At 43.6% G+C, this 25806-nt stretch overlaps 38 non-coding genes across 38 annotated transcripts; all 38 read left to right on the top strand.

Annotated features, from left to right (window-relative positions):
• Positions 1-497: 497 nt before the first annotated feature.
• On the top strand, positions 498-579 carry TRNAS-UGA (transfer RNA serine (anticodon UGA)). The gene has a single exon. It is a non-coding gene; the product is annotated as a tRNA-Ser (tRNA).
• Positions 580-1123: 544 nt separating this feature from the next.
• Positions 1124-1205, top strand: TRNAS-UGA (transfer RNA serine (anticodon UGA)). Its single transcript has one exon. It is a non-coding gene; the product is annotated as a tRNA-Ser (tRNA).
• Positions 1206-1747: 542 nt separating this feature from the next.
• Positions 1748-1829, top strand: TRNAS-UGA (transfer RNA serine (anticodon UGA)). Its single transcript has one exon. It is a non-coding gene; the product is annotated as a tRNA-Ser (tRNA).
• Positions 1830-2372: 543 nt separating this feature from the next.
• TRNAS-UGA (transfer RNA serine (anticodon UGA)) lies at positions 2373-2454 on the top strand. The gene has a single exon. It is a non-coding gene; the product is annotated as a tRNA-Ser (tRNA).
• A 545-nt stretch (positions 2455-2999) lies between these two features.
• TRNAS-CGA (transfer RNA serine (anticodon CGA)) lies at positions 3000-3081 on the top strand. The gene has a single exon. It is a non-coding gene; the product is annotated as a tRNA-Ser (tRNA).
• A 543-nt stretch (positions 3082-3624) lies between these two features.
• Positions 3625-3706, top strand: TRNAS-UGA (transfer RNA serine (anticodon UGA)). Its single transcript has one exon. It is a non-coding gene; the product is annotated as a tRNA-Ser (tRNA).
• Positions 3707-4248: 542 nt separating this feature from the next.
• On the top strand, positions 4249-4330 carry TRNAS-UGA (transfer RNA serine (anticodon UGA)). Its single transcript has one exon. It is a non-coding gene; the product is annotated as a tRNA-Ser (tRNA).
• A 544-nt stretch (positions 4331-4874) lies between these two features.
• TRNAS-UGA (transfer RNA serine (anticodon UGA)) lies at positions 4875-4956 on the top strand. The gene has a single exon. It is a non-coding gene; the product is annotated as a tRNA-Ser (tRNA).
• Positions 4957-5499: 543 nt separating this feature from the next.
• Positions 5500-5580, top strand: TRNAS-UGA (transfer RNA serine (anticodon UGA)). Its single transcript has one exon. It is a non-coding gene; the product is annotated as a tRNA-Ser (tRNA).
• A 542-nt stretch (positions 5581-6122) lies between these two features.
• Positions 6123-6204, top strand: TRNAS-UGA (transfer RNA serine (anticodon UGA)). The gene has a single exon. It is a non-coding gene; the product is annotated as a tRNA-Ser (tRNA).
• A 544-nt stretch (positions 6205-6748) lies between these two features.
• Positions 6749-6830, top strand: TRNAS-CGA (transfer RNA serine (anticodon CGA)). The gene has a single exon. It is a non-coding gene; the product is annotated as a tRNA-Ser (tRNA).
• Positions 6831-7373: 543 nt separating this feature from the next.
• TRNAS-CGA (transfer RNA serine (anticodon CGA)) lies at positions 7374-7455 on the top strand. Its single transcript has one exon. It is a non-coding gene; the product is annotated as a tRNA-Ser (tRNA).
• Positions 7456-7982: 527 nt separating this feature from the next.
• Positions 7983-8064, top strand: TRNAS-UGA (transfer RNA serine (anticodon UGA)). The gene has a single exon. It is a non-coding gene; the product is annotated as a tRNA-Ser (tRNA).
• Positions 8065-8607: 543 nt separating this feature from the next.
• Positions 8608-8689, top strand: TRNAL-UAA (transfer RNA leucine (anticodon UAA)). Its single transcript has one exon. It is a non-coding gene; the product is annotated as a tRNA-Leu (tRNA).
• A 543-nt stretch (positions 8690-9232) lies between these two features.
• TRNAS-UGA (transfer RNA serine (anticodon UGA)) lies at positions 9233-9314 on the top strand. Its single transcript has one exon. It is a non-coding gene; the product is annotated as a tRNA-Ser (tRNA).
• Positions 9315-9858: 544 nt separating this feature from the next.
• On the top strand, positions 9859-9940 carry TRNAS-CGA (transfer RNA serine (anticodon CGA)). Its single transcript has one exon. It is a non-coding gene; the product is annotated as a tRNA-Ser (tRNA).
• Positions 9941-10481: 541 nt separating this feature from the next.
• Positions 10482-10563, top strand: TRNAS-CGA (transfer RNA serine (anticodon CGA)). Its single transcript has one exon. It is a non-coding gene; the product is annotated as a tRNA-Ser (tRNA).
• Positions 10564-11105: 542 nt separating this feature from the next.
• TRNAS-CGA (transfer RNA serine (anticodon CGA)) lies at positions 11106-11187 on the top strand. Its single transcript has one exon. It is a non-coding gene; the product is annotated as a tRNA-Ser (tRNA).
• Positions 11188-12979: 1792 nt separating this feature from the next.
• On the top strand, positions 12980-13061 carry TRNAS-UGA (transfer RNA serine (anticodon UGA)). Its single transcript has one exon. It is a non-coding gene; the product is annotated as a tRNA-Ser (tRNA).
• Positions 13062-14230: 1169 nt separating this feature from the next.
• TRNAS-UGA (transfer RNA serine (anticodon UGA)) lies at positions 14231-14312 on the top strand. Its single transcript has one exon. It is a non-coding gene; the product is annotated as a tRNA-Ser (tRNA).
• A 545-nt stretch (positions 14313-14857) lies between these two features.
• TRNAS-CGA (transfer RNA serine (anticodon CGA)) lies at positions 14858-14939 on the top strand. Its single transcript has one exon. It is a non-coding gene; the product is annotated as a tRNA-Ser (tRNA).
• A 543-nt stretch (positions 14940-15482) lies between these two features.
• Positions 15483-15564, top strand: TRNAS-UGA (transfer RNA serine (anticodon UGA)). Its single transcript has one exon. It is a non-coding gene; the product is annotated as a tRNA-Ser (tRNA).
• A 543-nt stretch (positions 15565-16107) lies between these two features.
• On the top strand, positions 16108-16189 carry TRNAS-UGA (transfer RNA serine (anticodon UGA)). Its single transcript has one exon. It is a non-coding gene; the product is annotated as a tRNA-Ser (tRNA).
• Positions 16190-16733: 544 nt separating this feature from the next.
• Positions 16734-16815, top strand: TRNAS-CGA (transfer RNA serine (anticodon CGA)). The gene has a single exon. It is a non-coding gene; the product is annotated as a tRNA-Ser (tRNA).
• Positions 16816-17358: 543 nt separating this feature from the next.
• TRNAS-CGA (transfer RNA serine (anticodon CGA)) lies at positions 17359-17440 on the top strand. The gene has a single exon. It is a non-coding gene; the product is annotated as a tRNA-Ser (tRNA).
• Positions 17441-17983: 543 nt separating this feature from the next.
• On the top strand, positions 17984-18065 carry TRNAS-UGA (transfer RNA serine (anticodon UGA)). The gene has a single exon. It is a non-coding gene; the product is annotated as a tRNA-Ser (tRNA).
• A 543-nt stretch (positions 18066-18608) lies between these two features.
• TRNAS-UGA (transfer RNA serine (anticodon UGA)) lies at positions 18609-18690 on the top strand. Its single transcript has one exon. It is a non-coding gene; the product is annotated as a tRNA-Ser (tRNA).
• Positions 18691-19234: 544 nt separating this feature from the next.
• Positions 19235-19316, top strand: TRNAS-CGA (transfer RNA serine (anticodon CGA)). Its single transcript has one exon. It is a non-coding gene; the product is annotated as a tRNA-Ser (tRNA).
• Positions 19317-19859: 543 nt separating this feature from the next.
• TRNAS-CGA (transfer RNA serine (anticodon CGA)) lies at positions 19860-19941 on the top strand. The gene has a single exon. It is a non-coding gene; the product is annotated as a tRNA-Ser (tRNA).
• A 543-nt stretch (positions 19942-20484) lies between these two features.
• TRNAS-UGA (transfer RNA serine (anticodon UGA)) lies at positions 20485-20566 on the top strand. The gene has a single exon. It is a non-coding gene; the product is annotated as a tRNA-Ser (tRNA).
• Positions 20567-21110: 544 nt separating this feature from the next.
• TRNAS-UGA (transfer RNA serine (anticodon UGA)) lies at positions 21111-21192 on the top strand. The gene has a single exon. It is a non-coding gene; the product is annotated as a tRNA-Ser (tRNA).
• Positions 21193-21736: 544 nt separating this feature from the next.
• TRNAS-CGA (transfer RNA serine (anticodon CGA)) lies at positions 21737-21818 on the top strand. The gene has a single exon. It is a non-coding gene; the product is annotated as a tRNA-Ser (tRNA).
• A 542-nt stretch (positions 21819-22360) lies between these two features.
• On the top strand, positions 22361-22442 carry TRNAS-CGA (transfer RNA serine (anticodon CGA)). Its single transcript has one exon. It is a non-coding gene; the product is annotated as a tRNA-Ser (tRNA).
• A 543-nt stretch (positions 22443-22985) lies between these two features.
• TRNAS-UGA (transfer RNA serine (anticodon UGA)) lies at positions 22986-23067 on the top strand. Its single transcript has one exon. It is a non-coding gene; the product is annotated as a tRNA-Ser (tRNA).
• A 543-nt stretch (positions 23068-23610) lies between these two features.
• On the top strand, positions 23611-23692 carry TRNAS-UGA (transfer RNA serine (anticodon UGA)). Its single transcript has one exon. It is a non-coding gene; the product is annotated as a tRNA-Ser (tRNA).
• Positions 23693-24235: 543 nt separating this feature from the next.
• TRNAS-UGA (transfer RNA serine (anticodon UGA)) lies at positions 24236-24317 on the top strand. The gene has a single exon. It is a non-coding gene; the product is annotated as a tRNA-Ser (tRNA).
• Positions 24318-24859: 542 nt separating this feature from the next.
• On the top strand, positions 24860-24941 carry TRNAS-UGA (transfer RNA serine (anticodon UGA)). The gene has a single exon. It is a non-coding gene; the product is annotated as a tRNA-Ser (tRNA).
• A 544-nt stretch (positions 24942-25485) lies between these two features.
• Positions 25486-25567, top strand: TRNAS-CGA (transfer RNA serine (anticodon CGA)). Its single transcript has one exon. It is a non-coding gene; the product is annotated as a tRNA-Ser (tRNA).
• The last annotated feature ends 239 nt before the right edge of the window (positions 25568-25806 follow it).

Genomic DNA, 25806 nt, shown 5'->3' with positions numbered 1-25806 from the left:
TCACTTCTCGTTACGCAATCCTCATCAAGTCACAGAGTTAAATGGCAAAAACTCAAACTAGATGTAAACATTGAGACAATTTCCACACCCAGGAAGTGTTTTAGAGAGCTGGTGGCTCGGAAGGGTTCGTAGTCTGGACCTGTCCTGCCTGATCTAGACAAGTCATGAAAAGAGTACTTTTTTTTATGATGCATGTCTTGTTTAGGCTTTTGGACTCTTTCATAGTACACTTAAGGGCCTGTTACCACCGCCGTAATATAGGGAAAAGTGGGTAGAAACATGCAGTGATTGATTACCACTCATCTGTGCCCTTTCACTCACTTTGAGTGATGCATGTTGCTATTTTTATTAATTGTATGAAAGCATGCAAAATAAGCGAGGACAACAGGGCACTGCTGGTACGTGTCCCGTCCTTCTGTTACTTTATTTTTTATGTCTCGGCCTGACGTGAGTAGTGCATGGCTCGTATACGACAACTGTGACATCATACTCACGCAGCTGCGATGGCCGAGTGGTTAAGGCGTTGGACTTGAAATCCAATGGGGTTTCCCCGCGTAGGTTCGAATCCTGCTTGCAGCGTCATGAGATTTTGCATGAACACCATTTGGTTTAGTTAAGTAAATGTTTACTTCTTGTTACGCAATCCTCATCAAGTCACACAGTTAAACGGCAAAAACTCAAACTAGATGTAAACATTGAAACAATTTCCACACCTAGGAAGTGTTTTAGAGAGCAGGTGGCTCGGAAGGGTTTGTAGTCTGGACCTATCCTGCCTGATCTAGACAAGTTACGAAATGAGTAATTTTTTTTTATAAAGCGTGTCTTGTTTAGGCTTTTGGACTCTTTCTGAGCACACTTAAGGGCCCGTTGCCACCGCCGTAATATAGGGAAACGAGGATAGAAATGTGCAGTGATTGATTACCGCTCATCGGTGCCCTGTCACTCACTTTGAGTGATGCGTATTGCTATTTTTATTAATTGTATGAAAGCATGCAAAATAAGTGAGGACAACAGGGCACTGCTGGTACGTGCCCCGTCCTTCTGTTACTTTATTTTTTATGTCTCGGCCTGACGTGAGTAGTGCATGGCTCGTATACGACAACTGTGACATCATACTTACGCAGCTGCGATGGCCGAGTGGTTAAGGCGTTGGACTTGAAATCCAATGGGGTTTCCCCGCGTAGGTTCGAATCCTGCTTGCAGCGTCATGAGATTTTGCATGAACACCATTTGGTTTAGTTAAGTAAATGTTTACTTCTTGTTAGCAATCCTCATCAAGTCACAGAGTTAAATGGCAAAAACTCAAACTAGATGTAAACATTGAAACAATTTCCACACCTAGGAAGTGTTTTAGAGAGCTGGTGGCTCGGAAGGGTTTGTAGTCTGGACCTGTCCTGCCTGATCTAGACAAGTCATGAAAAGAGTAATTTTTTTTATGAAGCGTGTCTTCTTTAAGCTTTTGGACTCTTTCTGAGTACACTTAAGGGCCTGTTGCCACCGCCGTAATATAGGGAAACGAGGATAGAAATGTGCAGTGATTGATTACCGCTCATCGGTGCCCTGTCACTCACTTTGAGTGATGCGTATTGCTATTTTTATTAATTGTATGAAAGTATGCGAAATAAATGAGGACAACAGGGCACTGCTGGTATGTGCCCCGTCCTTCCGTTACTTTATTTTTTAGGTCTCGACCTGACATGAGTAGCGCAGGGCTCGTATACGACAACAGTGACATTGTACTCACGCAGCTGCGATGGCCGAGTGGTTAAGGCGTTGGACTTGAAATCCAATGGGGTTTACCCACGTAGGTTCGAAACCTGCTTGCAGCGGCATGAGATTTTGCATGAACACTATTTGGTTAAGTTAAGTTAATGTTCACTTCTCATTACGCAATCCTCATCAAGTCACAGAGGTAAACTGCAAAAACTCAAACTAGATGTAAACATTGAGACAATTTCCACACCCAGGAAGTGTTTTAGAGAGCAGGTGGCTCGGAAGGGTTCGTAGTCTGGACCTGTCCTACCTGATCTAGACAAGTCATGAAAAGAGTACTTTTTTTTATGAAGCGTGTCTTGTTTAAGCTTTTGGACTCTTTCTGAGTACACTTAAGGGCCCGTTGCCACCGCCGTAATATAGGGAAACGAGGATAGAAATGTGCAGTGATTGATTACCGCTCATCGGTGCCCTGTCACTCACTTTGAGTGATGCGTATTGCTATTTTTATTAATTGTATGAAAGCATGCAAAATAAGTGAGGACAACAGGGCACTGCTGGTACGTGCCCCGTCCTTCTGTTACTTTATTTTTTATGTCTCGGCCTGACGTGAGTAGTGCATGGCTAGTATACGACAACTGTGACATCATACTCACGCAGCTGCGATGGCCGAGTGGTTAAGGCGTTGGACTTGAAATCCAATGGGGTTTCCCCGCGTAGGTTCGAATCCTGCTTGCAGCGTCATGAGATTTTGCATGAACACCATTTGGTTTAGTTAAGTAAATGTTTACTTCTTGTTACGCAATCCTCATCAAGTCACAGAGTTAAACGGCAAAAACTCAAACTAGATGTAAACATTGAGACAATTTCCACACCCAGGAAGTGTTTTAGAGAGCAGGTGCCTCGGAAGGGTTCGTAGTCTGGACCTGTCCTGCATGATCTAGACAAGTCATGAAAAGAGTAATTATTTTTTTATGAAGCGTGTCTTGTTTAGGCTTTTGGACTCTTTCTTAGAACAATTAAGGGCCCGTTACCACCGCCGTAATATAGGGAAAAGAGGGTAGAAATGCGCAATGATTGATTACCACTCATCTGTGCCTTTTCACTCACTTTGAGTGATGCATGTTGCTATTTTTATTAATTGTATGAAAGCATGCAAAATAAGTGAGGACAACAGGGCACTGCTGGTACGTGCCCCATCCTTCCGTTACTTTATTTTTTCGGTCTCCGCCTGACATGAGCAGAGCATGGCTCGTATACGACAACAGTGACATCATACTCATGCAGCTGCGATGGCCGAGTGGTTAAGGCGTTGGACTCGAAATCCAATGGGGTTTCCCTGCGCAGGTTCGAATCCTGCTTGCAGCGTAGTGTGATTTTGCATGAACACCATTTGGTTTAGTTAAGGAAATGTTCACTTCTCGTTACGCAATCCTCTTCAAGTCACAGAGTTAAATGGCAAAAACTCAAACTAGATGTAAACATTGAAACAATTTCCACACCTAGGAAGTGTTTTAGAGAGCAGGTGGCTCGGAAGGGTTTGTAGTCTGGACCTATCCAGCCTGATCTAGACAAGTTACGAAATGAGTAATTTTTTTTATGAAGCGTGTCTTGTTTAGGCTTTTGGACTCTTTCTGAGTACACTTAAGGGCCCGTTGCCACCGCCGTAATATAGGGAAAAGTGGGTAGAAACATGCAGTGATTGATTACCACTCATCTGTGCCCTTTCACTCACTTTGAGTGATGCATGTTGCTATTTTTATTAATTGTATGAAAGCATGCAAAATAAGTGAGGACAACAGGGCACTGCTGGTACGTGCCCCGTCCTTCCGTTACTTTATTTTTTTGGTCTCCGCCTGACATGAGCAGAGCATGGCTCGTATACGACAACTGTGACATGATACTCACGCAGCTGCGATGGCCGAGTGGTTAAGGCGTTGGACTTGAAATCGAATGGGGTTTCCCCGCGTAGGTTCGAATCCTGCTTGTAGCGTCATGAGATTTTGCATGAACACCATTTGGTTTAGTTAAGGAAATGTTCACTTCTCGTTACGCAATCCTCATCACGTCACAGAGTTAAATGGCAAAAACTCAAACTAGATGTAAACATTGAGACAATTTCCACACCCAGGAAGTGTTTTAGAGAGCAGGTGGCTCGGAAGGGTTCGTAGTCTGGACCTGTCCTGCCTGATCTAGACAAGTCATGAAAAGAGTACTTTTTTTATGAAGCGTGTCTTGTTTAAGCTTTTGGACTCTTTCTGAGTACACTTAAGGGCCCGTTGCCACCGCCGTAATATAGGGAAACGAGGATAGAAATGTGCAGTGATTGATTACCGCTCATCGGTGCCCTGTCACTCACTTTGAGTGATGCGTATTGCTATTTTTATTAATTGTATGAAAGCATGCCAAATAAGTGAGGACAACAGGGCACTGCTGGTACGTGTCCCGTCCTTCTGTTACTTTATTTTTTATGTCTCGGCCTGACATGAGTAGTGCATGGCTCGTATACGACAACTGTGACATCATACTCACGCAGCTGCGATGGCCGAGTGGTTAAGGCGTTGGACTTGAAATCCAATGGGGTTTCCCCGCGTAAGTTCGAATCCTGCTTGCAGCGTCATGAGATTTTGCATGAACACCATTTGGTTTAGTTAAGTAAATGTTTACTTCTTGTTACGCAATCCTCATCAAGTCACAGAGTTAAACGGCAAAAACTCAAACTAGATGTAAACATTGAAACAATTTCCACACCTAGGAAGTGTTTTAGAGAGCAGGTGGCTCGGACGGGTTTGTAGTCTGGACCTATCCTGCCTGATCTAGACAAGTTACGAAATGAGTAATTTTTTTTTATGAAGCGTGTCTTGTTTAGGCTTTTGGACTCTTTCTGAGTACACTTAAGGGCCCGTTGCCACCGCCGTAATATATGGAAACGAGGGTAGAAATGTGCAGTGATTGATTACCGCTCATCTGTGCCCTGTCACTCATTTTGAGTGATGCATATTGCTATTTTTATTAATTGTATGAAAGTATGCGAAATAAGTGAGGACAACAGGGCACTGCTGGTATGTGCCCCGTCCTTCCGTTACTTTATTTTTTAGGTCTCGACCTGACATGAGTAGCGCATGGCTTGTATACGACAACAGTGACATTATACTCACGCAGCTGCGATGGCCGAGTGGTTAAGGTGTTGGACTTGAAATCCAATGGGGTTTCCCCACGTAGGTTCGAATCCTGCTTGCAGCGGCATGAGATTTTGCATGAACACCATTTGGTTAAGTTAAGTAAATGTTCACTTCTCATTACGCAATCCTCATCAAGTCACAGAGTTAAACTGCAAAAACTCAAACTAGATGTAAACATTGAGACAATTTCCACATCCAGGAAGTGTTTTAGAGAGCAGGGGCCTCGGAAGGGTTCGTAGTCTGGACCTGTCCTACGTGATCTAGACAAGTCATGAAAAGAGTACTTTTTTTTATGAAGCGTGTCTTGTTTAAGCTTTTGGACTCTTTCTGAGTACACTTAAGGGCCCGTTGCCACCGCCGTAATATAGGGAAACGAGGATAGAAATGTGCAGTGATTGATTACCGCTCATCGGTGCCCTGTCACTCACTTTGAGTGATGCGTATTGCTATTTTTATTAATTGTATGAAAGCATGCAAAATAAGTGAGGACAACAGGGCACTGCTGGTACGTGCCCCGTCCTTCTGTTACTTTATTTTTTATGTCTCGGCCTGACGTGAGTAGTGCATGGCTCGTATACGACAACTGTGACATCATACTTACGCAGCTGCGATGGCCGAGTGGTTAAGGCGTTGGACTTGAAATCCAATGGGGTTCCCCGCGTAGGTTCGAATCCTGCTTGCAGCGTCATGAGATTTTGCATGAACACCATTTGGTTTAGTTAAGTAAATGTTTACTTCTTGTTACGCAATCCTCATCAAGTCACAGAGTAAATGGCAAAAACTCAAACTAGATGTAAACATTGAAACAATTTCCACACCTAGGAAGTGTTTTAGAGAGCTGGTGGCTCGGAAGGGTTTGTAGTCTGGACCTGTCCTGCCTGATCTAGACAAGTCATGAAAAGAGTACTTTTTTTTATGAAGCGTGTCTTGTTTAAGCTTTTGGACTCTTTCTGAGTACACTTAAGGGGCCGTTGCCACCGCCGTAATATAGGGAAACGAGGATAGAAATGTGCAGTGATTGATTACCGCTCATCGGTGCCCTGTCACTCACTTTGAGTGATGCGTATTGCTATTTTTATTAATTGTATGAAAGCATGCAAAATAAGTGAGGACAACAGGGCACTGCTGGTACGTGCCCCGTCCTTCTGTTACTTTATTTTTTATGTCTCGGCCTGACGTGAGTAGTGCATGGCTAGTATACGACAACTGTGACATCATACTGATGCAGCTGCGATGGCCGAGTGGTTAAGGCGTTGGACTTGAAATCCAATGGGGTTTCCCCGCGTAGGTTCGAATCCTGCTTGCAGCGTCATGAGATTTTGCATGAACACCATTTGGTTTAGTCAAGTAAATGTTTACTTCTTGTTACGCAATCCTCATCAAGTCACAGAGTTAAACGGCAAAAACTCAAACTAGATGTAAACATTGAGACAATTTCCACACCCAGGAAGTGTTTTAGAGAGCAGGTGCCTCGGAAGGGTTCGTAGTCTGGACCTGTCCTGCATGATCTAGACAAGTCATGAAAAGAGTAATTATTTTTTTATGAAGCGTGTCTTGTTTAGGCTTTTGGACTCTTTCTTAGTACACTTAAGGGCCCGTTACCACTGCCGTAATATAGGGAAAAGAGGGTAGAAATGCGCAATGATTGATTACCACTCATCTGTGCCTTTTCACTCACTTTGAGTGATGCATGTTGCTATTTTTATTAATTGTATGAAAGCATGCAAAATAAGTGAGGACAACAGGGCACAGCTGGTACGTGCCCCGTCCTTCTGTTACTTTATTTTTTGGTCTCGGCCTGACATGAGCAGAGTATGGCTCGTATACGACAACAGTGACACCATACTCATGCAGCTGCGATGGCCGAGTGGTTAAGGCGTTGGACTCGAAATCCAATGGGGTTTCCCTGCGCAGGTTCGAATCCTGCTTGCAGCGTAGTGTGATTTTGCATGAACACCATTTGGTTTAGTTCAGGAAATGTTCACTTTTTGTTCGCAATCCTCATCAAGTTACAGAGTTAAATGGAAAAAACTCAAACTAGATGTAAACATTGAGACAATTTCCACACCCAGGAAGTGTTTTAGAGAGCTGGTGGCTCAGAAGGGTTTGTAGTCTGGACCTGTCCTGCCTGATCTAGACAAGTCATGAAAAGAGTACTTTTTTTTTATGATGCATGTCTTGTTTAGGCTTTTGGACTCTTTCTTAGTACACTTAAGGGCCTGTTACCACCGCCGTAATATAGGGAAAAGTGGGTAGAAACATGCAGTGATTGATTACCACTCATCTGTGCCCTTTCACTCACTTTGAGTGATGCATGTTGCTATTTTTATTAATTGTATGAAAGCATGCAAAATAAGTGAGGACAACAGGGCACTGCTGGTACGTGCCCCGTCCTTCCGTTACTTTATTTTTTTGGTCTCCGCCTGACATGAGCAGAGCATGGCTCGTATACGACAACAGTGACATCATACTCATGCAGCTGCGATGGCCGAGTGGTTAAGGCGTTGGACTCGAAATCCAATGGGGTTTCCCTGCGCAGGTTCGAATCCTGCTTGCAGCGTAGTGTGATTTTGCATGAACACCATTTGGTTTAGTTAAGGAAATGTTCACTTCTCGTTACGCAATCCTCATCAAGTCACAGAGTTAAATGGCAAAAACTCAAACTAGATGTAAACATTGAAACAATTTCCACACCTAGGAAGTGTTTTAGAGAGCAGGTGGCTTGGAAGGGTTTGTAGTCTGGACCTATCCTGCCTGATCTAGACAAGTTACGAAATGAGTAATTTATTTTATGAAGCGTGTCTTGTTTAGGCTTTTGGACTCTTTCTGAGTACACTTAAGGGCCCGTTGCCACCGCCGTAATATATGGAAACGAGGGTAGAAATGTGCAGTGGTTGATTACCGCTCATCTGTGCCCTGTCACTCATTAATGAGTGATGCATATTGCTATTTTTATTAATTGTATCAAAGCATGCAAAATAAGTGAGGACAACAGGGCACTGCTGGTACGTGCCCCGTCCTTCTGTCTCGGCCTGACGTGAGTAGTGCATGGCTCGTATACGACAACTGTGACATCATACTCACGCAGCTGCGATGGCCGAGTGGTTAAGGCATTGGACTTGAAATCCAATGGGGTTTCCCCGCGTAGGTTCGAATCCTGCTTGTAGCGTCATAAGATTTTGCATGAACACCATTTGGTTTAGTTAAGGAAATGTTCACTTCTCGTTACGCAATCCTCATCAAGTCACAGAGTTAATTGGCAAAAACTCAAACTAGATGTAAACATTGAGACAATTTCCACACCCAGGAAGTGTTTTAGAGAGCAGGTGGCTCGGAAGGGTTCGTAGTCTGGACCTGTCCTGCCTGATCTAGACAAGTCATGAAAAGAGTACTTTTTTTTATGAAGCGTGTCTTGTTTAAGCTTTTGGACTCTTTCTGAGTACACTTAAGGGCCCGTTGCCACCGCCGTAATATAGGGAAACGAGGATAGAAATGTGCAGTGATTGATTACCGCTCATCGGTGCCCTGTCACTCACTTTGAGTGATGCGTATTGCTATTTTTATTAATTGTATGAAAGCATGCCAAATAAGTGAGGACAACAGGGCACTGCTGGTACGTGTCCCGTCCTTCTGTTACTTTATTTTTTAGGTCTCGACCTGACATGAGTAGCGCATGGCTCGTATACGACAACAGTGACATCATACTCACGCAGCTGCGATGGCCGAGTGGTTAAGGCGTTGGACTTAAAATCCAATGGGGTTTCCCCGTGTAGGTTCGAATCCTGCTTGTAGCGGCATGAGATTTTGCATGAACACCATTTGGTTTAGTTAAGGAAATGTTCACTTCTCGTTACGCAATCCTCATCAAGTCAAAGAGTTAAATGGCAAAAACTCAAACTAGATGTAAACATCGAGACAATTTCCACACCCAGGAAGTGTTTTAGAGAGCAGGTGACTCGAAAGGGTTCGTAGTCTGGACCTGTCCTGCCTGATCTAGACAAGTCATGAAAAGAGTACTTTTTTTTATGAAGCGTGTCTTGTTTAAGCTTTTGGACTCTTTCTGAGTACACTTAAGGGCCCGTTGCCACCGCCGTAATATAGGGAAACGAGGATAGAAATGTGCAGTGATTGATTACCGCTCATCGGTGCCCTGTCACTCACTTTGAGTGATGCGTATTGCTATTTTTATTAATTGTATGAAAGCATGCCAAATAAGTGAGGACAACAGGGCACTGCTGGTACGTGTCCCGTCCTTCTGTTACTTTATTTTTTATGTCTCGGCCTGACGTGAGTAGTGCATGGCTCGTATACGACAACTGTGACATCATACTCATGCAGCTGCGATGGCCGAGTGGTTAAGGCGTTGGACTTGAAATCCAATGGGGTTTCCCCGTGTAGGTTCGAATCCTGCTTGCAGCGTCATGAGATTTTGCATGAACACCATTTGGTTTAGTTAAGTAAATGTTTACTTCTTGTTACGCAATCCTCATCAAGTCACAGAGTTAAACGGCAAAAACTCAAAGTAGATGTAAACATTGAGACAATTTCCACACCCAGGAAGTGTTTTAGCGAGCAGGTGCCTCGGAAGGGTTCGTAGTCTGGACCTGTGCTGCATGATCTAGACAAGTCATGAAAAGAGTAATTATTTTTTTATGAAGCGTGTCTTGTTTAGGCTTTTGGACTCTTTCTTAGTACACTTAAGGGCCCGTTACCACCGCTGTAATATAGGGAAAAGAGGGTAGAAATGCGCAATGATTGATTACCACTCATCTGTGCCCTTTCACTCACTTTGAGTGATGCATGTTGCTATTTTTATTAATTGTATGAAAGCATGCAAAATAAGTGAGGACAACAGGGCACTGCTGGTACGTGCCCCGTCCTTCTGTTACTTTATTTTTTGGTCTCGGCCTGACATGAGCAGAGTATGGCTCGTATACGACAACAGTGACATCATACTCATGCAGCTGCGATGGCCGAGTGGTTAAGGCGTTGGACTCGAAATCCAATGGGGTTTCCCTGCGCAGGTTTGAATCCTGCTTGCAGCGTAGTGTGATTTTGCATGAACACCATTTGGTTTAGTTAAGGAAATGTTCACTTCTTGTTCGCAATCCTCATCAAGTCACAGAGTTAAATGGAAAAAACTCAAACTAGATGTAAACATTGACACAATTTCCACACCCAGGAAGTGTTTTAGAGAGCTGGTGGCTCGGAAGGGTTTGTAGTCTGGACCTGTCCTGCCTGATCTAGACAAGTCATGAAAAGAGTACTTTTTTTTATGATGCATGTCTTGTTTAGGCTTTTGGACTCTTTCATAGTACACTTAAGGGCCTGTTACCACCGCCGTAATATAGGGAAAAGTGGGTAGAAACATGCAGTGATTGATTACCACTCATCTGTGCCCTTTCACTCACTTTGAGTGATGCATGTTGCTATTTTTATTAATTGTATGAAAGCATGCAAAATAAGTGAGGACAACAGGGCACTGCTGGTACGTGCCCCGTCCTTCTGTTACTTTATTTTTTGGTCTCGGCCTGACATGAGCAGAGTATGGCTCGTATACGACAACAGTGACATCATACTCATGCAGCTGCGATGGCCGAGTGGTTAAGGCGTTGGACTCGAAATCCAATGGGGTTTCCCAGCGCAGGTTCGAATCCTGATTGCAGCGTAGTGTGATTTTGCATGAACACCATTTGGTTTAGTTAAGGAAATGTTCACTTCTTGTTCGCAATCCTCATCAAGTCACAGAGTTAAATGGAAAAAACTCAAACTAGATGTAAACATTGAGACAATTTCCACATCCAGGAAGTGTTTTAGAGAGCTGGTGGCTCGGAAGGGTTTTTAGTCTGGACCTGTCCTGCCTGATCTAAACAAGTCATGAAAAGAGTACTTTTTTTTATGATGCATGTCTTGTTTAGGCTTTTGGACTCTTTCATAGTACACTTAAGGGCCTGTTACCACCGCCGTAATATAGGGAAAAGTGGGTAGAAACATGCAGTGATTGATTACCACTCATCTGTGCCCTTTCACTCACTTTGAGTGATGCATGTTGCTATTTTTATTAATTGTATGAAAGCATGCAAAATAAGCGAGGACAGCAGGGCACTGCTGGTACGTGCCCCGTCCTTCCGTTACTTTATTTTTTAGGTCTCCGCCTGACATGAGCAGAGCATGGCTCGTATACGACAACAGTGACATCATACTCATGCAGCTGCGATGGCCGAGTGGTTAAGGCGTTGGACTCGAAATCCAATGGGGTTTCCCTGCGCATGTTCGAATCCTGCTTGCAGCGTAGTATGATTTTGCATGAACACCATTTGGTTTAGTTAAGGAAATGTTCACTTCTCGTTACGCAATCCTCATCAAGTCACAGAGTTAAATGGCAAAAACTCAAACTAGATGTAAACATTAAAACAATTTCCACACCTAGGAAGTGTTTTAGAGAGCAGGTGGCTCGGAAGGGTTTGTAGTCTGGACCTATCCTGCCTCATCTAGACAAGTTACGAAATGAGTAATTTTTTTTATGAAGCGTGTCTTGTTTAGGCTTTTGGACTCTTTCTGAGTACACTTAAGGGCCCGTTGCCACCGCCGTAATATATAGAAACGAGGGTAGAAATGTGCAGTGATTGATTACCGCTCATCTGTGCCCTGTCACTCATTTTGAGTGATGCATATTGCTATTTTTATTAATTGTATGAAAGTATGCGAAATAAGTGAGGACAACAGGGCACTGCTGGTATGTGCCCCGTCCTTCCGTTACTTTATTTTTTAGGTCTCGACCTGACATGAGTAGCGCATGGCTCGTATACGACAACAGTGACAGCATACTCACGCAGCTGCGATGGCCGAGTGGTTAAGGCGTTGGACTTGAAATCCAATGGGGTTTCTCCGCGTAGGTTTGAATCCTGCTTGCAGCGGCATGAGATTTTGCATGAACACAATTTGGTGTAGTTAAGTAAATGTTCACTTCTCATTACGCAATCCTCATCAAGTCACAGAGTTAAACTGCAAAAACTCATACTAGATGTAAACATTGAGACAATTTCCACACTCAGGAAGTGTTTTAGAGAGCAGGTGGCTCGGAAGGGTTCGTAGTCTGGACCTGTCCTGCCTGATCTAGACAAGTCATGAAAAGAGTACTTTTTTTATGAAGCGTGTCTTGTTTAAGCTTTTGGACTCTTTCTGAGTACACTTAAGGGCCCGTTGCCACCGCCGTAATATAGGGAAACGAGGATAGAAATGTGCAGTGATTGATTACCGCTCATCGGTGCCCTGTCACTCACTTTGAGTGATGCGTATTGCTATTTTTATTAATTGTATGAAAGCATGCCAAATAAGTGAGGACAACAGGGCACTGCTGGTACGTGCCCCGTCCTTCTGTTACTTTATTTTTTATGTCTCGGCCTGACGTGAGTAGTGCATGGCTCGTATACGACAACTGTGACATCATACTCACGCAGCTGCGATGGCCGAGTGGTTAAGGCGTTGGACTTGAAAACCAATGGGGTTTCCCCGCGTAGGTTCGAATCCTGCTTGTAGCGTCATGAGATTTTGCATGAACACCATTTGGTTTAGTTAAGGAAATGTTCACTTCTCGTTACGCAATCCTCATCAAGTCACAGAGTTAAATGGCAAAAACTCAAACTAGATGTAAACATTGAGACAATTTCCACACCCAGGAAGTGTTTTAGAGAGCTGGTGGCTCGGAAGGGTTCGTAGTCTGGACCTGTCCTGCCTGATCTAGACAAGTCATGAAAAGAGTACTTTTTTTTATGATGCATGTCTTGTTTAGGCTTTTGGACTCTTTCATAGTACACTTAAGGGCCTGTTACCACCGCCGTAATATAGGGAAAAGTGGGTAGAAACATGCAGTGATTGATTACCACTCATCTGTGCCCTTTCACTCACTTTGAGTGATGCATGTTGCTATTTTTATTAATTGTATGAAAGCATGCAAAATAAGCGAGGACAACAGGGCACTGCTGGTACGTGTCCCGTCCTTCTGTTACTTTATTTTTTATGTCTCGGCCTGACGTGAGTAGTGCATGGCTCGTATACGACAACTGTGACATCATACTCACGCAGCTGCGATGGCCGAGTGGTTAAGGCGTTGGACTTGAAATCCAATGGGGTTTCCCCGCGTAGGTTCGAATCCTGCTTGCAGCGTCATGAGATTTTGCATGAACACCATTTGGTTTAGTTAAGTAAATGTTTACTTCTTGTTACGCAATCCTCATCAAGTCACACAGTTAAACGGCAAAAACTCAAACTAGATGTAAACATTGAAACAATTTCCACACCTAGGAAGTGTTTTAGAGAGCAGGTGGCTCGGAAGGGTTTGTAGTCTGGACCTATCCTGCCTGATCTAGACAAGTTACGAAATGAGTAATTTTTTTTTATAAAGCGTGTCTTGTTTAGGCTTTTGGACTCTTTCTGAGCACACTTAAGGGCCCGTTGCCACCGCCGTAATATATGGAAACGAGGGTAGAAATGTGCAGTGATTGATTACCGCTCATCTGTGCCCTGTCACTCATTTTGAGTGATGCATATTGCTATTTTTATTAATTGTATGAAAGTATGCGAAATAAGTGAGGACAACAGGGCACTGCTGGTATGTGCCCCGTCCTTCCGTTACTTTATTTTTTAGGTCTCGACCTGACATGAGTAGCGCATGGCTTGTATACGACAACAGTGACATTATACTCACGCACCTGCGATGGCCGAGTGGTTAAGTCGTTGGACTTGAAATCCAATGGGGTTTCCCCACGTAGGTTCGAATCCTGCTTGCAGCGGCATGAGATTTTGCATGAACACCATTTGGTTAAGTTAAGTAAATGTTCACTTCTCATTACGCAATCCTCATCAAGTCACAGAGTTAAACTGCAAAAACTCACGCTAGATGTAAACATTGAGACAATTTCCACACCCAGGAAGTGTTTTAGAGAGCAGGTGCCTCGGAAGGGTTCGTAGTCTGGACCTGTCCTACCTGATCTAGACAAGTCATGAAAAGAGTACTTTTTTTTATGAAGCGTGTCTTGTTTAAGCTTTTGGACTCTTTCTGAGTACACTTAAGGGCCCGTTGCCACCGCCGTAATATAGGGAAACGAGGATAGAAATGTGCAGTGATTGATTACCGCTCATCGGTGCCCTGTCACTCACTTTGAGTGATGCGTATTGCTATTTTTATTAATTGTATGAAAGCATGCAAAATAAGTGAGGACAACAGGGCACTGCTGGTACGTGCCCCGTCCTTCTGTTACTTTATTTTTTATGTCTCGGCCTGACGTGAGTAGTGCATGGCTCGTATACGACAACTGTGACATCATACTTACACAGCTGCGATGGCCGAGTGGTTAAGGCGTTGGACTTGAAATCCAATGGGGTTTCCCCGCGTAGGTTCGAATCCTGCTTGCAGCGTCATGAGATTTTGCATGAACACCATTTGGTTTAGTTAAGTAAATGTTTACTTCTTGTTACGCAATCCTCATCAAGTCACAGAGTTAAACGGCAAAAACTCAAACTAGATGTAAACATTGAGACAATTTCCACACCCAGGAAGTGTTTTAGAGAGCAGGTGCCTCGGAAGGGTTCGTAGTCTGGACCTGTCCTGCATGATCTAGACAAGTCATGAAAAGAGTAATTATTTTTTTATGAAGCGTGTCTTGTTTAGGCTTTTGGACTCTTTCTTAGTACACTTAAGGGTCCGTTACCACCGCCGTAATATAGGGAAAAGAGGGTAGAAATGCGCAATGATTGATTACCACTCATCTGTGCCTTTTCACTCACTTTGAGTGATGCATGTTGCTATTTTTATTAATTGTATGAAAGCATGCAAAATAAGTGAGGACAACAGGGCACTGCTGGTACGTGCCCCATCCTTCCGTTACTTTATTTTTTTGGTCTCCGCCTGACATGAGCAGAGCATGGCTCGTATACGACAACAGTGACTTCATACTCATGCAGCTGCGATGGCCGAGTGGTTAAGGCGTTGGACTCGAAATCCAATGGGGTTTCCCTGCGCAGATTCGAATCCTGCTTGCAGCGTAGTGTGATTTTGCATGAACACCATTTGGTTTAGTTAAGGAAATGTTCACTTCTCGTTACGCAATCCTCTTCAAGTCACAGAGTTAAATGGCAAAAACTCAAACTAGATGTAAACATTGAAACAATTTCCACACCTAGGAAGTGTTTTAGAGAGCAGGTGGCTCGGAAGGGTTTGTAGTCTGGACCTATCCTGCCTGATCTAGACAAGTTACGAAATGAGTAATTTTTTTTATGAAGCGTGTCTTGTTTAGGCTTTTGGACTCTTTCTGAGTACACTTAAGGGCCCGTTGCCACCGCCGTAATATATGGAAACGAGGGTAGAAATGTGCAGTGGTTGATTACCGCTCATCTGTGCCCTGTCACTCATTTTGAGTGATGCATATTGCTATTTTTATTAATTGTATGAAAGTATGCGAAATAAGTGAGGACAACAGGGCACTGCTGGTATGTGCCCCGTCCTTCCGTTACTTTATTTTTTAGGTCTCGACCTGACATGAGTAGCGCATGGCTCGTATACGACAACAGTGACATCATACTCACGCAGCTGCGATGGCCGAGTGGTTAAGGCGTTGGACTTGAAATCCAATGGGGTTTCCCTGTGTAGGTTCGAATCCTGCTTGTAGCGTCATGAGATTTTGCATGAACACCATTTGGTTTAGTTAAGGAAATGTTCACTTCTCGTTACGCAATCCTCATCAAGTCACAGAGTTAAATGGCAAAAACTCAAACTAGATGTAAACATCGAGACAATTTCCACACCCAGGAAGTGTTTTAGAGAGCAGGTGGCTCGGAAGGGTTCGTAGTCTGGACCTGTCCTGCCTGATCTAGACAAGTCATGAAAAGAGTACTTTTTTTTATGAAGCGTGTCTTGTTTAAGCTTTTGGACTCTTTCTGAGTACACTTAAGGGCCCGTTGCCACCGCCGTAATATAGGGAAACGAGGATAGAAATGTGCAGTGATTGATTACCGCTCATCGGTGCCCTGTCACTCAATTTGAGTGATGCGTATTGCTATTTTTATTAATTGTATGAAAGCATGCAAAATAAGTGAGGACAACAGGGCACTGCTGGTACGTGCCCCGTCCTTCTGTTACTTTATTTTTTATGTCTCGGCCTGACGTGAGTAGTGCATGGCTAGTATACGACAACTGTGACATCATACTGATGCAGCTGCGATGGCCGAGTGGTTAAGGCGTTGGACTTGAAATCCAATGGGGTTTCCCCGCGTAGGTTCGAATCCTGCTTGCAGCGTCATGAGATTTTGCATGAACACCATTTGGTTTAGTCAAGTAAATGTTTACTTCTTGTTACGCAATCCTCATCAAGTCACAGAGTTAAACGGCAAAAACTCAAACTAGATGTAAACATTGAGACAATTTCCACACCCAGGAAGTGTTTTAGAGAGCAGGTGCCTCGGAAGGGTTCGTAGTCTGGACCTGTCCTGCATGATCTAGACAAGTCATGAAAAGAGTAATTATTTTTTTATGAAGCGTGTCTTGTTTAGGCTTTTGGACTCTTTCTTAGTACACTTAAGGGCCCGTTACCACTGCCGTAATATAGGGAAAAGAGGGTAGAAATGCGCAATGATTGATTACCACTCATCTGTGCCTTTTCACTCACTTTGAGTGATGCATGTTGCTATTTTTATTAATTGTATGAAAGCATGCAAAATAAGTGAGGACAACAGGGCACAGCTGGTACGTGCCCCGTCCTTCTGTTACTTTATTTTTTGGTCTCGGCCTGACATGAGCAGAGTATGGCTCGTATACGACAACAGTGACACCATACTCATGCAGCTGCGATGGCCGAGTGGTTAAGGCGTTGGACTCGAAATCCAATGGGGTTTCCCTGCGCAGGTTCGAATCCTGCTTGCAGCGTAGTGTGATTTTGCATGAACACCATTTGGTTTAGTTCAGGAAATGTTCACTTTTTGTTCGCAATCCTCATCAAGTTACAGATTTAAATGGAAAAAACTCAAACTAGATGTAAACATTGAGACAATTTCCACACCCAGGAAGTGTTTTAGAGAGCTGGTGGCTCAGAAGGGTTTGTAGTCTGGACCTGTCCTGCCTGATCTAGACAAGTCATGAAAAGAGTACTTTTTTTTTATGATGCATGTCTTGTTTAGGCTTTTGGACTCTTTCTTAGTACACTTAAGGGCCTGTTACCACCGCCGTAATATAGGGAAAAGTGGGTAGAAACATGCAGTGATTGATTACCACTCATCTGTGCCCTTTCACTCACTTTGAGTGATGCATGTTGCTATTTTTATTAATTGTATGAAAGCATGCAAAATAAGTGAGGACAACAGGGCACTGCTGGTACGTGCCCCGTCCTTCCGTTACTTTATTTTTTTGGTCTCCGCCTGACATGAGCAGAGCATGGCTCGTATACGACAACAGTGACATCATACTCATGCAGCTGCGATGGCCGAGTGGTTAAGGCGTTGGACTCGAAATCCAATGGGGTTTCCCTGCGCAGGTTCGAATCCTGCTTGCAGCGTAGTGTGATTTTGCATGAACACCATTTGGTTTAGTTAAGGAAATGTTCACTTCTCGTTACGCAATCCTCATCAAGTCACAGAGTTAAATGGCAAAAACTCAAACTAGATGTAAACATTGAAACAATTTCCACACCTAGGAAGTGTTTTAGAGAGCAGGTGGCTCGGAAGGGTTTGTAGTCTGGACCTATCCTGCCTGATCTAGACAAGTTACGAAATGAGTAATTTTTTTTATGAAGCGTGTCTTGTTTAGGCTTTTGGACTCTTTCTGAGTACACTTAAGGGCCCGTTGCCACCGCCGTAATATATGGAAACGAGGGTAGAAATGTGCAGTGGTTGATTACCGCTCATCTGTGCCCTGTCACTCATTTTGAGTGATGCATATTGCTATTTTTATTAATTGTATGAAAGTATGCGAAATAAGTGAGGACAACAGGGCACTGCTGGTATGTGCCCCGTCCTTCCGTTACTTTATTTTTTAGGTCTCGACCTGACATGAGTAGCGCATGGCTCGTATACGACAACAGTGACATCATACTCACGCAGCTGCGATGGCCGAGTGGTTAAGGCGTTGGACTTGAAATCCAATGGGGTTTCCCTGTGTAGGTTCGAATCCTGCTTGTAGCGTCATGAGATTTTGCATGAACACCATTTGGTTTAGTTAAGGAAATGTTCACTTCTCGTTACGCAATCCTCATCAAGTCACAGAGTTAAATGGCAAAAACTCAAACTAGATGTAAACATCGAGACAATTTCCACACCCAGGAAGTGTTTTAGAGAGCAGGTGGCTCGGAAGGGTTCGTAGTCTGGACCTGTCCTGCCTGATCTAGACAAGTCATGAAAAGAGTACTTTTTTTTATGAAGCGTGTCTTGTTTAAGCTTTTGGACTCTTTCTGAGTACACTTAAGGGCCCGTTGCCACCGCCGTAATATAGGGAAACGAGGATAGAAATGTGCAGTGATTGATTACCGCTCATCGGTGCCCTGTCACTCAATTTGAGTGATGCGTATTGCTATTTTTATTAATTGTATGAAAGCATGCAAAATAAGTGAGGACAACAGGGCACTGCTGGTACGTGCCCCGTCCTTCTGTTACTTTATTTTTTATGTCTCGGCCTGACGTGAGTAGTGCATGGCTAGTATACGACAACTGTGACATCATACTGATGCAGCTGCGATGGCCGAGTGGTTAAGGCGTTGGACTTGAAATCCAATGGGGTTTCCCCGCGTAGGTTCGAATCCTGCTTGCAGCGTCATGAGATTTTGCATGAACACCATTTGGTTTAGTCAAGTAAATGTTTACTTCTTGTTACGCAATCCTCATCAAGTCACAGAGTTAAACGGCAAAAACTCAAACTAGATGTAAACATTGAGACAATTTCCACACCCAGGAAGTGTTTTAGAGAGCAGGTGCCTCGGAAGGGTTCGTAGTCTGGACCTGTCCTGCATGATCTAGACAAGTCATGAAAAGAGTAATTATTTTTTTATGAAGCGTGTCTTGTTTAGGCTTTTGGACTCTTTCTTAGTACACTTAAGGGCCCGTTACCACTGCCGTAATATAGGGAAAAGAGGGTAGAAATGCGCAATGATTGATTACCACTCATCTGTGCCTTTTCACTCACTTTGAGTGATGCATGTTGCTATTTTTATTAATTGTATGAAAGCATGCAAAATAAGTGAGGACAACAGGGCACAGCTGGTACGTGCCCCGTCCTTCTGTTACTTTATTTTTTGGTCTCGGCCTGACATGAGCAGAGTATGGCTCGTATACGACAACAGTGACACCATACTCATGCAGCTGCGATGGCCGAGTGGTTAAGGCGTTGGACTCGAAATCCAATGGGGTTTCCCTGCGCAGGTTCGAATCCTGCTTGCAGCGTAGTGTGATTTTGCATGAACACCATTTGGTTTAGTTCAGGAAATGTTCACTTTTTGTTCGCAATCCTCATCAAGTTACAGATTTAAATGGAAAAAACTCAAACTAGATGTAAACATTGAGACAATTTCCACACCCAGGAAGTGTTTTAGAGAGCTGGTGGCTCAGAAGGGTTTGTAGTCTGGACCTGTCCTGCCTGATCTAGACAAGTCATGAAAAGAGTACTTTTTTTTTATGATGCATGTCTTGTTTAGGCTTTTGGACTCTTTCTTAGTACACTTAAGGGCCTGTTACCACCGCCGTAATATAGGGAAAAGTGGGTAGAAACATGCAGTGATTGATTACCACTCATCTGTGCCCTTTCACTCACTTTGAGTGATGCATGTTGCTATTTTTATTAATTGTATGAAAGCATGCAAAATAAGTGAGGACAACAGGGCACTGCTGGTACGTGCCCCGTCCTTCCGTTACTTTATTTTTTTGGTCTCCGCCTGACATGAGCAGAGCATGGCTCGTATACGACAACAGTGACATCATACTCATGCAGCTGCGATGGCCGAGTGGTTAAGGCGTTGGACTCGAAATCCAATGGGGTTTCCCTGCGCAGGTTCGAATCCTGCTTGCAGCGTAGTGTGATTTTGCATGAACACCATTTGGTTTAGTTAAGGAAATGTTCACTTCTCGTTACGCAATCCTCATCAAGTCACAGAGTTAAATGGCAAAAACTCAAACTAGATGTAAACATTGAAACAATTTCCACACCTAGGAAGTGTTTTAGAGAGCAGGTGGCTCGGAAGGGTTTGTAGTCTGGACCTATCCTGCCTGATCTAGACAAGTTACGAAATGAGTAATTTTTTTTATGAAGCGTGTCTTGTTTAGGCTTTTGGACTCTTTCTGAGTACACTTAAGGGCCCGTTGCCACCGCCGTAATATATGGAAACGAGGGTAGAAATGTGCAGTGGTTGATTACCGCTCATCTGTGCCCTGTCACTCATTTTGAGTGATGCATATTGCTATTTTTATTAATTGTATGAAAGTATGCGAAATAAGTGAGGACAACAGGGCACTGCTGGTATGTGCCCCGTCCTTCCGTTACTTTATTTTTTAGGTCTCGACCTGACATGAGTAGCGCATGGCTCGTATACGACAACAGTGACATCATACTCACGCAGCTGCGATGGCCGAGTGGTTAAGGCGTTGGACTTGAAATCCAATGGGGTTTCCCCGTGTAGGTTCGAATCCTGCTTGTAGCATCATGAGATTTTGCATGAACACCATTTGGTTTAGTTAAGGAAATGTTCACTTCTCGTTACGCAATCCTCATCAAGTCACAGAGTTAAATGGCAAAAACTCAAACTAGATGTAAACATCGAGACAATTTCCACACCCAGGAAGTGTTTTAGAGAGGAGGTGGCTCGGAAGGGTTCGTAGTCTGGACCTGTCCTGTCTGATCTAGACAAGTCATGAAAAGAGTACTTTTTTTTTATGAAGCATGTCTTGTTTAAGCTTTTGGACTCTTTCTGAGTACACTTAAGGGCCCGTTGCCACCGCCGTAATATAGGGAAACGAGGATAGAAATGTGCAGTGATTGATTACCGCTCATCGGTGCCCTGTCACTCACTTTGAGTGATGCGTATTGCTATTTTTATTAATTGTATGAAAGCATGCCAAATAAGTGAGGACAACAGGGCACTGCTGGTACGTGTCCTGTCCTTCTGTTACTTTATTTTTTATGTCTCGGCCTGACGTGAGTAGTGCATGGCTCGTATACGACAACTGTGACATCATACTCACGCAGCTGCGATGGCCGAGTGGTTAAGGCGTTGGACTTGAAATCCAATGGGGTTTCCCCGCGTAGGTTCGAATCCTGCTTGCAGCGACATGAGATTTTGCATGAACACCATTTGGTTTAGTTAAGTAAATGTTTACTTCTTGTTACGCAATCCTCATCAAGTCACAGAGTTAAACGGCAAAAACTCAAACTAGATGTAAACATTGAGACAATTTCCACACCCAGGAAGTGTTTTAGAGAGCAGGTGCTTCGGAAGGGTTCGTAGTCTGGACCTGTCCTGCATGATCTAGACAAGTCATGAAAATAGTAATTATTTTTTTATGAAGCGTGTCTTGTTTAGGCTTTTGGACTCTTTCTTAGTACACTTAAGGGCCCGTTACCACCGCTGTAATATAGGGAAAAGAGGGTAGAAATGCGCAATGATTGATTACCACTCATCTGTGCCCTTTCACTCACTTTGAGTGATGCATGTTGCTATTTTTATTAATTGTATGAAAGCATGCAAAATAAGTGAGGACAACAGGGCACTGCTGGTACGTGCCCCGTCCTTCTGTTACTTTATTTTTTGGTCTCGGCCTGACATGAGCAGAGTATGGCTCGTATACGACAACAGTGACATCATACTCATGCAGCTGCGATGGCCGAGTGGTTAAGGCGTTGGACTCGAAATCCAATGGGGTTTCCCTGCGCAGGTCTGAATCCTGCTTGCAGCGTAGTGTGATTTTGCATGAACACCATTTGGTTTAGTTAAGGAAATGTTCACTTCTTGTTCGCAATCCTCATCAAGTCACAGAGTTAAATGGAAAAAACTCAAACTAGATGTAAACATTGAGACAATTTCCACACCCAGGAAGTGTTTTAGAGAGCTGGTGGCTCGGAAGGGTTTGTAGTCTGGACCTGTCCTGCCTGATCTAGACAAGTCATGAAAAGAGTACTTTTTTTTATGATGCATGTCTTGTTTAGGCTTTTGGACTCTTTCATAGTACACTTAAGGGCCTGTTACCACCGCCGTAATATAGGGAAAAGTGGGTAGAAACATGCAGTGATTGATTACCACTCATCTGTGCCCTTTCACTCACTTTGAGTGATGCATGTTGCTATTTCTATTAATTGTATGAAAGCATGCAAAATAAGCGAGGACAACAGGGCACTGCTGGTACGTGCCCCGTCCTTCCGTTACTTTATTTTTTTGGTCTCCGCCTGACATGAGCAGAGCATGGCTCGTATACGACAACAGTGACATCATACTCATGCAGCTGCGATGGCCGAGTGGTTAAGGCGTTGGACTCGAAATCCAATGGGGTTTCCCTGCGCAGGTTCGAATCCTGCTTGCAGCGTAGTATGATTTTGCATGAACACCATTTGGTTTAGTTAAGGAAATGTTCACTTCTCGTTACGCAATCCTCATCAAGTCACAGAGTTAAATGGCAAAAACTCAAACTAGATGTAAACATTAAAACAATTTCCACACCTAGGAAGTGTTTTAGAGAGCAGGTGGCTCGGAAGGGTTTGTAGTCTGGACCTATCCTGCCTGATCTAGACAAGTTACGAAATGAGTCATTTTTTTTATGAAGCGTGTCTTGTTTAGGCTTTTGGACTCTTTCTGAGTACACTTAAGGGCCCGTTGCCACCGCCGTAATATATAGAAACGAGGGTAGAAATGTGCAGTGATTGATTACCGCTCATCTGTGCCCTGTCACTCATTTTGAGTGATGCATATTGCTATTTTTATTAATTGTATGAAAGTATGCGAAATAAGTGAGGACAACAGGGCACTGCTGGTATGTGCCCCGTCCTTCCGTTACTTTATTTTTTAGGTCTCGACCTGACATGAGTAGCGCATGGCTCGTATACGACAACAGTGACATCATACTCACGCAGCTGCGATGGCCGAGTGGTTAAGGTGTTGGACTTGAAATCCAATGGGGTTTCCCCGCGTAGGTTCGAATCCTGCTTGTAGCGTCATGAGATTTTGCATGAACACCATTTGGTTTAGTTAAGGAAATGTTCGCTTCTCGTTACGCAATCCTCATCAAGTCATAGAGTTAAATGGCAAAAACTCAAACTAGATGTAAACATTGAGACAATTTCCACACCCAGGGAGTGTTTTAGAGAGCAGGTGGCTCGGAAGGGTTCGTAGTCTGGACCTGTCCTGCCTGATCTAGACAAGTCATGAAAAGAGTACTTTTTTTTATGAAGCGTGTCTTGTTTAAGCTTTTGGACTCTTTCTGAGTACACTTAAGGGCCCGTTGCCAACGCCGTAATATAGGGAAACGAGGATAGAAATGTGCAGTGATTGATTACCGCTCATCGGTGCCCTGTCACTCACTTTGAGTGATGCGTATTGCTATTTTTATTAATTGTATGAAAGCATGCCAAATAAGTGAGGACAACAGGGCACTGCTGGTACGTGTCCCGTCCTTCTGTTACTTTATTTTTTATGTCTCGGCCTGACGTGAGTAGTGCATGGCTCGTATACGACAACTGTGACATCATACTAACGCAGCTGCGATGGCCGAGAGGTTAAGGCGTTGGACTTGAAATCCAATGGGGTTTCCCCGCGTAGGTTCGAATCCTGCTTGCAGCGTCATGAGATTTTGCATGAACACCATTTGGTTTAGTTAAGTAAATGTTTACTTCTTGTTACGCAATCCTCATCAAGTCACAGAGTTAAACGGCAAAAACTCAAACTAGATGTAAACATTGAAACAATTTCCACACCTAGGAAGTGTTTTACAGAGCAGGTGGCTCGGAAGGGTTTGTAGTCTGGACCTATCCTGCCTGATCTAGACAAGTTACGAAATGAGTAATTTTTTTTATGAAGCGTGTCTTGTTTAGGCTTTTGGACTCTTTCTGAGTACACTTAAGGGCCCGTTGCCACCGCCGTAATATATGGAAACGAGGGTAGAAATGTGCAGTGATTGATTACCGCTCATCTGTGCCCTGTCACTCATTTTGAGTGATGCATATTGCTATTTTTATTAATTGTATGAAAGTATGCGAAATAAGTGAGGACAACAGGGCACTGCTGGTATGTGCCCCGTCCTTCCGTTACTTCATTTTTTAGGTCTCGACCTGACATGAGTAGCGCATGGCTCGTATACGACAACAGTGACATCATACTCACGAAGCTGCGATGGCCGAGTGGTTAAGGTGTTGGACTTGAAATCCAATGGGGTTTCCCTGCGTAGGTTTGAATCCTGCTTGCAGCAGCATGAGATTTTGCATGAACACCATTTGGTTTAGTTAAGTAAATGTTCACTTCTCATTACGCAATCCTCATCAAGTCACAGAGTTAAACTGCAAAAACTCAAACTAGATGTTAACATTGAGACAATTTCCACACTCAGGAAGTTTTTTAGAGAGCAGGTGGCTCGGAAGGGTTTGTAGTCTGGACCTATCCTGCCTGATCTAGACAAGTTACGAAATGAGTAATTTTTTTATGAAGCGTGTCTTGTTTAAGCTTTTGGACTCTTTCTGAGTACACTTAAGGGTCCGTTGTCACCGACGTAATATAGGGAAACGAGGATAGAAATGTGCAGTGATTGATTACCGCTCATCGGTGCCCTGTCACTCACTTTGAGTGATGCGTATTGCTATTTTTATTAATTGTCTGAAAGCATGCAAAATAAGTGAGGACAACAGGGCACTGCTGGTACGTGCCCCGTCCTTCTGTTTCTTTATTTTTTATGTCTCGGCCTGACGTGAGTAGTGCATGGCTCGTATACGACAACTGTGACATCATACTCACGCAGCTGCGATGGCCGAGTGGTTAAGGTGTTGGACTTGAAATCCAATGGGGTTTCCCCGCGTAGGTTCGAATCCTGCTTGCAGCGTCATGAGATTTTGCATGAACACCATTTGGTTTAGTTAAGTAAATGTTTACTTCTTGTTACGCAATCCTCATCAAGTCACAGAGTTAAACGGCAAAAACTCAAACTAGATGTAAACATTGAGACAATTTCCACACCCAGGAAGTGTTTTAGAGAGCAGGTGCCTAGGAAGAGTTCGTAGTCTGGACCTGTCCTGCATGATCTAGACAAGTCATGAAAAGAATAATTATTTTTTTATGAAGCGTGTCTTGTTTAGGCTTTTGGACTCTTTCTTAGTACACTTAAGGGCCCGTTACCACCGCTGTAATATAGGGAAAAGAGGGTAGAAATGCGCAATGATTGATTACCACTCATCTGTGCCCTTTCACTCACTTTGAGTGATGCATGTTCCTATTTTTATTAATTGTATGAAAGCATGCAAAATAAGTGAGGACAACAGGGCACTGCTGGTACGTGCCCCGTCCTTCTGTTACTTTATTTTTTGGTCTCGGCCTGACATGAGCAGAGTATGGCTCGTATACGACAACAGTGACATCATACTCATGCAGCTGCGATGGCCGAGTGGTTAAGGCGTTGGACTCGAAATCCAATGGGGTTTCCCTGCGCAGGTTCGCGTCCTGCTTGCAGCGTAGAGTGATTTTGCATGAACACCATTTGGTTTAGTTAAGGAAATGTTCACTTCTTGTTCGCAATCCTCATCAAGTCACAGAGGTAAATGGAAAAAACTCAAACTAGATGTAAACATTGAGACAATTTCCACACCCAGGAAGTGTTTTATAGAGCTGGTGGCTCGGAAGGGTTTGTAGTCTGGACCTATCCTGCCTGATCTAGACAAGTCATGAAAAGAGTACTTTTTTTTATGATGCAT

This window comes from Lissotriton vulgaris, chromosome 11 (genome assembly GCF_964263255.1).
Source record: "Lissotriton vulgaris chromosome 11, aLisVul1.2, whole genome shotgun sequence".
Classification (NCBI taxonomy): domain Eukaryota; kingdom Metazoa; phylum Chordata; class Amphibia; order Caudata; family Salamandridae; genus Lissotriton; species Lissotriton vulgaris.
The sequence above is the reverse complement of the archived record's forward strand: the minus strand, read 5'-3'. Positions and strand labels throughout refer to the sequence as shown.